This window comes from Dromiciops gliroides, chromosome 1, assembly GCF_019393635.1.
Source record: "Dromiciops gliroides isolate mDroGli1 chromosome 1, mDroGli1.pri, whole genome shotgun sequence".
Lineage (NCBI taxonomy): Eukaryota > Metazoa > Chordata > Mammalia > Microbiotheria > Microbiotheriidae > Dromiciops > Dromiciops gliroides.
In genome coordinates, this window is record NC_057861.1 from 505422359 (window position 1) to 505432213 (window position 9855).

The following is a 9855-nucleotide window of genomic DNA, read 5'->3' on the forward strand; positions in this document are numbered from 1 at the left end:
TGGCTTTTGTGGCTTATGGATCCTAAGTTTCAGGGTAATTGCCAAACCCCTATATGATGCCACAACTGGCCCCGACTCAGAACCACTGGAATGGAGTGGGGGGAGAGACAAGAGCATGCCTTTAACACACTTAGGGAAAAGCTCACCTCTTCCCCTGCTCTTGCCCTCCCCAACTTGGAAAAACCATTTGCCCCTTTTATAGATGAAAGGAAACAGTTTGCCTTAAGCATGCTTGCCCAATCTCTAGGGCCTGACCTCCACCCTGTCCCCCAATTCTCCAAGCAACTTGATAATGTGACTGGGGTTGGCCTGCATGCCTACGAACTGTGGCAGCCACCGCCCTTATGATTAACGAAGTGTCCAAACTAACAACTCTTGGCCAACCTCCTGAAGTCCTTACCCCTCCCCCCCCATTGTCTCCTTAGTGTTCTGGGAAATAAGTGACATAGATGGCTTACCACAGGGAGTATGACTAAAAACCAGGCTCTTTTATTAGTGCCCTGGGGCTCACTTTACAAGTGTGTAGGACTTTAAACCCTGCTACCCTTCTCTCACTTCCTGAAGGTAGCACACCCCATGACTACCTAGAATTAATCAATCACATATTCTCCAATCGCCCAGACCTGTGGAATACTCCCTCACCAAACCTGGACATAGTCTGGTTCACTGATGGCTCCTCCTTTGTCGAGGATGGGGAAAGGAGAGCTGGGTACTCTTGTTGTCTCTATGACTGACACCATTGAAACCCAGAGCCTCCCTCCAGAGACTTCTGCTCAGAAAGCAGAACTCATTGCCCTTACAAGGGCTTTAGAGCTGGCTAAGGACAGGCCAGCTAACATCTATACTGATTCTCAATATGCTTTTCATGTTCTTCATGCCCATGGTGCAATCTGGAAAGAACCGCAACTATTAACCTCCAAGAACTCCCCTGTCAAACATGGGTCAGATGGGGGGCAGCTAGGTGGCGCAGTGGATAGAGCAATGGCCCTGGATGCAGGAGTACCTGAGTTCAAATCCGGCCTCAGACACTTAACACTTACTAGCTGTGTGACCCTGGGCAAGTCACTTAACCCCAATTGCCCTGCAAAAAAAACCAAACATAGGTCAGAAATCATGTGTCTTCTCAAGTCAATAACTCTTCCTTGTGAGGTAGCTGTGGCACACACTGTTGCACTTAGCAAACAGGAGACTCCTCTATTTCTCAGGGAAACCAAACTGTAGATACTGCAGCAAAAACTGCAGCCAGAGGGTATCATGCCCTTGATTTGATCCTTCTCCACTCTCCATCCCCCAGGAGTCTCGCCTTCTTATACCACTGCAGGTCGAGGTTTTACTCTTAAAAACGGGCTGGTATAGATCCCCTACAGGGCAGCTTCTCCTTCCTGGCCGTATGGTCTGGAAGTTAGCTTCAGGTCTGCATCAGACCACCCATTTAGGAAGGAAGTCATTAACTACCCTCATCAAGACCCTGTTTTACTGCAAAGGGCATTGCCAAAACTATGGAGGAAATTTGTCACCATTGTTCCCTATGTGCCCTGACCAATACAGGTAGAACCTTGAAACCCCCTCTTCTGAAACCTATCTCGTGTAGGGGAGAACTCCCCGGAGAAGACTGGAAGGTTGATTTCACTCATTTGCCTGCATGTTGGAGGTACAGAGTCTTTCTAGTTTTTGTTGAACTTTTTTTTGGGGGGGGGGAGGCAATTGGGGTTAAGTGACTTGCCCAGGGTCACACAGCTAGTAAGTGTTAAGTGTCTGAGGCCTGATTTGAACTCAGGTCCTCCTGAATCCAGGGCCGGTGCTTTATCCACTGCACCACCTAGCCAACCCTTTTGTTGAACTTTTACTGGCTAGGTAGAGATGTTCCCTAGCAGATCTGAGAAACCCTATGATGTAGCCAAAGCCTTCCTGGTGAAATAATTCTCCAGTCTGGTCTTTCCAAATCTCTACAGAGCAATAATGGCACAGCTTTCATTTCTCAGGTTCCACGACTCATAGCAAAGGCATTGGGCATTACTTATCACTCCCTCCCTGCCTGGCACCCCCAGTCCTCGGAGAAGGTAGAATGTATGAACCAGACCTTAAAAAGAACCCTTACTAAGATCTGTACAGAAGCAAAACTAGCCTTGGTCCAGGTACTCCCCATTGCTCTGACTCAAATACAGAGGCTCCTAGGGCTAAACTAGGTTTAAGCCCTTTTGAACTCTTGTACTGCCGACCATTTCTCACAATGAATTCTCTCCTTGATCCCGACATACATGCCATCATCAGCTTTTCTAGGCAGCTTGGTGTAATGGTGGGAAATGGGGTACAGGTTGGGGTTCTTGGGAATTCCTCTTTAAAGAATTACACCCTCTTGCACACAAAAGTAGTTAGAATAAGGTGATAGTTTATTTAGGAGCAAGGGAAGTGAAGGGTGGGGGGAGGGAAACCATGAAAGAAATCCTTGGACTTTTCATGGGGAGACAGGCACAAAGCACATGGCTCAGAGGTACCAAATCTCCTCCAACAGGAGACTGGAAGGTACTTTTATAGAGCACTGATGGGGGTGGACCATCTGCCCGTGAAAAGTTCCTTTAGTGAGAGAGGACCACTGGTGGTAGCTGGGGGTATTGGGTGAGGGGTGGCTACAGATCCCTCTTCAGAACACAAAGGCCGAAGCCACACCCAAATTTATCCCCCCAGGGAAAGGGAGACCAGAATGAAGGGTAGGAATCCCAAACTAGCTCAGTCCAATTTGGTTCAGCTTATCTCTCTAGGTGTTATCTGTCCTCTGGTTTAGTTTCTCAAGGAGAAGGTTCCTCAATGTGCCCCAGAGAATTTCTGGGGTGCTCTGCACCCCATGATATTGGGTTTGTGCATCAGGCCATCTGAGAATATGCAGACCAAATACTCCCTAAGCCTCTGGCTCAGGATGACACGGGCATCCAACACCACAGGGGGATCTAGTTTTTCTTAAAGTCTGGGACACAGACGGAGCCCCAAACTGGTTAACTCCGGGCAGCGAGGGCTGCGTTGGGTAATTCTGTCTACCCCTACAGCAGTAAAACTGGAGGGTCAGCATTCTTGGACTTCTCTCTCTGTCTCTCTGTCTCTGTCTCTCTCTGTCAGGTTAAACCTTTTGTTCTGATAGCACTTGATGCCGAAGACTCCTCTGAATATTCGCGTGAACCAGTAGAAGATCTGAAGTTTCTGTTTAAGGGAAAGAGCTGATCCTGGTGGAGGTCTACACCTGGTTTGATGTCTGTTACTAAGCAGTACGGCCTCCCTTCACTATCGTCCTCCTAGTATGAATCACAATCCTCTAACACAGTTTGTCCTGGGTACATAGTTTCCTAGGCACTTGGTCTTTGTTTCATTGTTTCACCCTGTTGCTTTCATTATGTTACTTCCTACAGTGAGAGATGTATTTCCCTTGCTTGTGTTCTTTGCCCTATTGCCTTCATTTCTTTCCTCACTTATTAGCTCTGATACATGGAAAGATAATGTGTTAGTCCAGCTAGGTGATGTGACTGCCAGGGCTGGGCCATCAGATTGCTGGGTGTGCAAGAGACAACCCCAGGATAGTGACATATCCCTTCTGATACATAGTTCATGGTGCTAATTTCTCCACTCCTATGCCTCCTCTTTATGTTTGTCAACCTTCCTCCATGTGCTTTTGCTCCCATTTTGTCTCTCTGCCAGCAGATTGCATGCTCAGTTTATTCTACCAATTACTTCCCTAGTGTCTGCAAATATGCCTGGGTCTTCCCATCCCCTTCTATCAACTCAGCACCCTCACTAAATGAATGAATGAAGCATTTATTACAGTGCTCACTATATGCAAAGCGCTGTGCTCAGTACTAGTGGTACAAATAGAAAAGTAAGGCAGTCCATCTTCTCAAAGAGCTTACATTCTAATACAGGAGACAACACATGTGGAAGGTCTCAGTTGCTAGTCAGATGGAAGGGTCCCATGATCCTTAGGGTACAGCATTAAGTCAGATAGTAATGCCTCTTGTTTAGTGTCATTGCCACTGATAAAATTGTATCTGTTTCTGAAGTTAAGCTATTTGACAGTGTCAAAGACTTTGGTGGCAGGAACTTTCTTTTCCAGGTCTTTGGTAGCTGCACCTGCAGGAAGAGTTTTCAGCCTGCATATCCACAAGGGATGCTTTTCAGGATCGTGGCTATGGGCATTGGGCTAAAAAAAAAATCATTGCTATTCTAAAGGCTCTTGGGTTCAGGGTCCTGAGCTGTCCCCATCAAGGCCTATGGAAAGATGCTGGTGGTCTGACCTTTCTGGAGCACCCTGCCTCATATTTTACTCGGGGTCCTTTGTGGGCCAGTTGATTGGCTGTTGGGTCCCACTTCCCTGGACAATGCCTTTCATTTCTGGGCTGGATGAAAAGTGGGACCTATGGTCTGTGGGGTGCTGCTCCCTCAGGATTTTCTTACCTATCCACCTATTGTTGATGGCATTGGTCCGCAGTTGTAGATCCTGTTATATCCTTTATCTCCCTTCCCTTTTGCAGCCAAACTTGAAAAAGCCAACCATACTTGATACCTCTCCATTTCTTCTCTGCCTCTTCTAAGCCCTCTTATAGTCCAGCTGCCAACATCAGCACTCAATTGAAACCACTCTCTTCAGAGTTATTAATGATCTCTTCATTGTAAAATTTAACAACCTTGGGGCAGCTAGATGGCGCAGTGGATAGAGCACTGGCCCTGGATTCAGGAGGACCTGAGTTCAAATCCAGCCTCAGACACTTGACACTTACTAGCTGTGTGACCCTGGGCAAGTCACTTAACCCCAACTGCCTCACCACAAAACAAAAAACTGAAAACAAAAAACAAAAACAAAATTTAACAACCTTTTTTATCAGTGCCCATCTTGCTTGACCTCTCTGCAACATTTGGCACTTGATCACCCTTCTCCTGAGTATTCCCTCCTTTCTCAGTTTTTATAACACTCTCGCCCTGACTGCTCCTTTGTCTCCTTTGTTGTATCTTCATCTGTGTCACACTTTGGGGAAAAGGAAAAGTGATATCCTAACCTTTGCCCCAAGTTAGGCTAGTTTTTTCCTTAGGAGGTATAAGAACCATTCTTAAGATTTCATCAGTCAGAAGATTAAAGACTCAGGCTGTTGAAATAACTTCCTAGTCACCCAAGCAGGAAAAAATTGTGAAGACTTCCAGCTACAGTCTGATGCTTGGCTGTGGACCCCATTGGGCAATTTAGATGGGGGGAACTTCACTCAACTGAATTAACTTGGGGTGTCCTCTGAGTATATCCTTGTTGAATTCTATGGCTAAGTAAATCTTTTGTTAACTGTTGAAATGACCTATGTGTGTCTCATTTTATTCCAATTTCAAGCAAACTACTAGGGGACTGGTCCAAGGCAGTCACTGCACAGAATTAGAAAGTAATGATCCCATGGAAGTAGTAGATAGACAGGTGCAGAGGGAGGAAAGTCCAGATCGGTCTTCATACTTACAAGTGATTCTTTTGGTGATGCCTCTGGAGAAAAGACCAATGTGAACAAGGTCTGTATCTTTACCTTGAAGATAATCGTAGTAAATTATCTTTTAGGCCCATCACTCGTGTTATCTCTGGGTCTTGCAGCCTTGGACTTTAAGCTTCCTCATAACTCATTTTCCTTTCAAAGCAGGCATGAGGGATTGGACTGGGAGTTGGACAACATGGAATGTGATTTTCCCATCACTGGGAAAGGACGAATTTCAAAGAATGAGGTGACACAGTGGATAGGGCCAGGCCTAGAGTCAGGAAGACCTGACATACCTACTATCAGTGTGACCCTGCGCAAGTCACTTAACTTCTGTCTGTCTCAGGTTCCTCAACTGTAAAATGAGGGTAATAATAGCACCTATCTCACAGGGTTGTTGAGAGAATCAAATAAAACATAACTACTTAATAAATGCTTACTCCATCCTTCCCTCTGCCTTTGGTGAGACTATACTTTTATATTGTTCATTATCATCATCATCACCTAATTGTCTTGAGGGGAGGTGTGTTAAAAGAAGGTCCCATCAAAATCTTATTTGTGTGATTGGGAAAAGAAGTGTTTGGTGTGTGCGTGTGGGGGCAATTGGGGTTAAGTGACTTGCCCAGGGTCACACAGCTAGTAAGTGTTAAGTGTCTGAGGTCGGACTTGAACTCAGGTCCTCCTGAATCCAGGGTCAGTGCTCTATCCACTGCACCACCTAGCTGCCCAAAGTATTTGTTTTTAACGGCTTTTTGTAAATTAGCAAATACAATTAAGCAAACAGTCCTTTATCCTATAACCATGTATATGGTCATAGCCAACCAATGAAAGGTAGCATAGGAGCCCCAATAGCAAACCAAGGTATATTCCTGGAATTTCCAGAACTGTGTTGGAAGGGTCTGAGTTTGTTTGGGTCAGTTCTGCAGGATCTGACATTTTATTTGTCATTTATAAAAGAAGTATTTATTTGCTTTGTACTTGATACTTCATTCAATTTTAATAACCATACCAAGTTGCCATGTGGACTTAATTGATAGATAATGTCATGGTTCAGCAGGAAGAACCTAAAATAAGAAAGGATTTTGGAATCATACTATGTTATCTGAGTCACATTTTTCTGTTTCTAATTAACCTTGCTTGTTGCTAATGTGAAGAGAATAACACTGGCTGCATCTGATTACTGTGTTCCTCATTTTTCCTTCTCTAAAGAGACCTTTCTCCATTAAGTATAATTGCTTGTTGATATTGCTCCCTCGTATGTATACCTAAAAACGAAAAGCAAAGCAAATCCACTCCCCCAAATTTGTTTTTCTCCTTCCCTTTATGTTAGCTGTTTTCTTGGCCACCGAAATCTTTTGTAAGGTAGGAACAGACTGATGGGTAGATTCAAGCTCCCACAATTCTCTTCTCAGCCTGTATTAGTTTTGTTTCTTCTTTTTTTTTTTTTAGTGAGGCAATTGGGGTTAAGTGACTTGCCCAGGGTCACACAGCTAGTGTTAAGTGTCTGAGGTTGGACTTGAACTCAGGTCCTCCTGACTCCAGGGCTGGTGTTCTATCCACTGCGCCACCTAGCTGCCCCTGTATTAGTTTTTAAATGTTTTAAAAATGACTGACTGACTTTAAATTAAAATTTAAAATTTAAATGTAACCAAATTAGGTTAAATTTCTAAGGATTTTATTTCGAGGGCTAATCTTGTAACAAGTGTGTGATTTCATATGGTTAACATAGAAAATGGTCAAATAGGTTCATATTGGGAAGTGCCCTGTTCCAAAGATGTGTTTGATTTGGTATTAACCCTTCTGTGTCCTTCACTGGATCCCTTAATCCTCCTGTTCTCTAAATGCAGGCCTATTCTAAGGTTTGGTCCTTGCCTTCTGCTTTTCCCTATACTTTCTCTCTGAAATCTCATCCAGACCTAAGATTTTAATTGTTACCTTTCTGGTGGATGACTTAGGAGAGTGAGGCTGATGGATTTGTACAACTCTGCCTCACTTAAATCCAATTTACCCACAAGTTGTGATACCAACCTGTGATGTCATTGGTCTTCTTTGAAGGATAAACAACAACAACCAAATTTATTAACTCCATCCCCAACTTCTCCTGAGTTACATACAATCTCACCTTTCTCTTTGCTGAATATTTCCTTAAACTTTTTTTCTGAAAACTAACAAGTTTTATTAGAGAGGTGTCTCCAGTAGGGAGAGGAAAATGGTTATATTTATAGTGAGAAAAAGTAGGTTATCTCCTCATTATTTTAATCTCCTTGTGGGAGGTTCATGGGAGGTCTTATCCTAATTTGGACTTCCTGGGGTCCTAAGACAACCCCCAAGGTGGGTACCTTTTTCCTTGGAGGTGTGTTTTGGGGGTTTACACATCATAAGGTGAACCTAAGGACACATTTGGTCCTTTCTGCACATGTACCTAAAGACATGCTTAAACTTGTCAAAGCCAGAGGGTCTCTGTGTTTATGATCTCTAGTTTCTAGGTGTCCTGTCATTCAGGAATATTATTGGCTATTGATGGTTAATGGTCCCTAGTTACTGTCTTTGTTGATGGTGTTTGTTGATAGGGATTTGAACCCTCTTGGTTACAGTACTGTGGATAAGAACACAAACCTTAGTTTCTCTATTAACTCTTTTAGGTAATATTAATAAGGTTTCAAGTCTCAGTTTATCTGTTAAACCCTTTTTGCCTCCTTCATCACTCCCCCCTTTTCATATACCCCGGGAAAAGGAAGGAAGGTCATTTCTTCTGTATCTGCTTCCTGCTGAGTGGGGGTGACATAGGGGCCCACGGAGGGGAGGAGAGTCTAGGAGCTGAGGGAGATCTAGGAGCTAGAACACAGATGCAAAAGCTACAACACAAAACACAAAGGATAAACAGACCAAGAGGCAACAGGGAACCTAATACAGAATAAATACAAGAGGTCCATGAAAAACTGGATGAAGTAAACAGTTGTCAGCCATCTAGGCGGAGACATCGTGCAACCTCTGTACTCGGAGTTCAACCTTCTGAGAATTGTTGATGCAGACATCAACCATGTAGACTGTGTCTCAGTCCAGGACCACATTTGCCAGAGAATTTAAGGACTCTTCCAATTCTTGTAACACTAATGCAGTGGAATTAGAAATTTTGTAAGCACAGCCTCATGTTCAAGATACCCAACCCAGGGGATAATCAGGGCAACAGTTCTGCCAATCTTCCCCTGGAAGTTCCCCTGTCCTTGGATTGGTTTAAGGAGGGGGAGGTTTGAGGGGCCCAGTGGTGGGTGCAGAGAGCACAGGAATTGCAGCCTTCCACATCATATTCCTGGGGCAGGGAGGGCAGGGAGGGGGGAACAGGAAACCAAAAGGAAATCGCCACCATCCTGTATCTTCAGGAGCAAAACCTTAAATTTTAGCCTGTTTGCTTTCCTCCTTTGGGGCACAGTAGGGTGCAAGGGGACCTGGGTTAAGGTGGATGGGTGAATGGATAAGCCATCATGAAGATTTTAGTGGAGGATTTAGAAAGATGCTAGATAAAAATAATTTGGGTTTATAACATGACACAGCCAATATAATGCAATGTTATATAGACAGTTCTGGATGTTAGGGGTGAACCTGACCCAGGCTGGTCCTCTTAGTTCAGGTTTGTTGTTGGGATCAAATAAGGCATTCTGTAGGCCGTTCAAGGGTTAATAAAAATGAGGTTTGCTTAGACAAAACAAAGAAAGGATATTTAACAAGCACACTCATTTCCATATGGAAACTCATCTGGTCGGCAGAGTAGGGTGTGGTGACTTGCATGGAATGGAGAAGGGAACTGGGTCCACATGAGAGGATCATTCATACCCTTAAGTGGCCAAGAAGCCACATACATCCTGAGGCTACCAGGAAGCCACATCATGGGGATGTAGCTTAAGCTTTGACTCCCTGAGCTAATCAAGTGACAAGGTTGCTTTAATTGCCTTTCAGGGAAACAATTAGCCTAAACTATAGTGTGGCAGCAGGGGGAATCCCTGGTTCTATTAAAAATAATTTAAAAGATAACATAATCAACATTTATTTATTTAATGCCTACTATGTTCTAGGCACTATGATAGTTACTAAGGCTACAAAAACAAAAATGAAATACGCCCTGCCCTAGAGTAGCATGGATGGATGGGCAGATGAATGAATGAATGAATGCAGTGAAAAAGTATTTATTAAGTACAAAGAATGACAAGCATTGTATTAAGCACTGAGAAAAAAAATACAAAAGTAATACCTTTTCCAATCTAGATAAAAAATTTTTTTCAAGAATAATTTGCACATGCATTAAAGTCATTCTTTTCTTTTAATAAACTTTTTTATTTAGAGTTTTGAGTTCCAAATTCTATCCCTCCTTCCC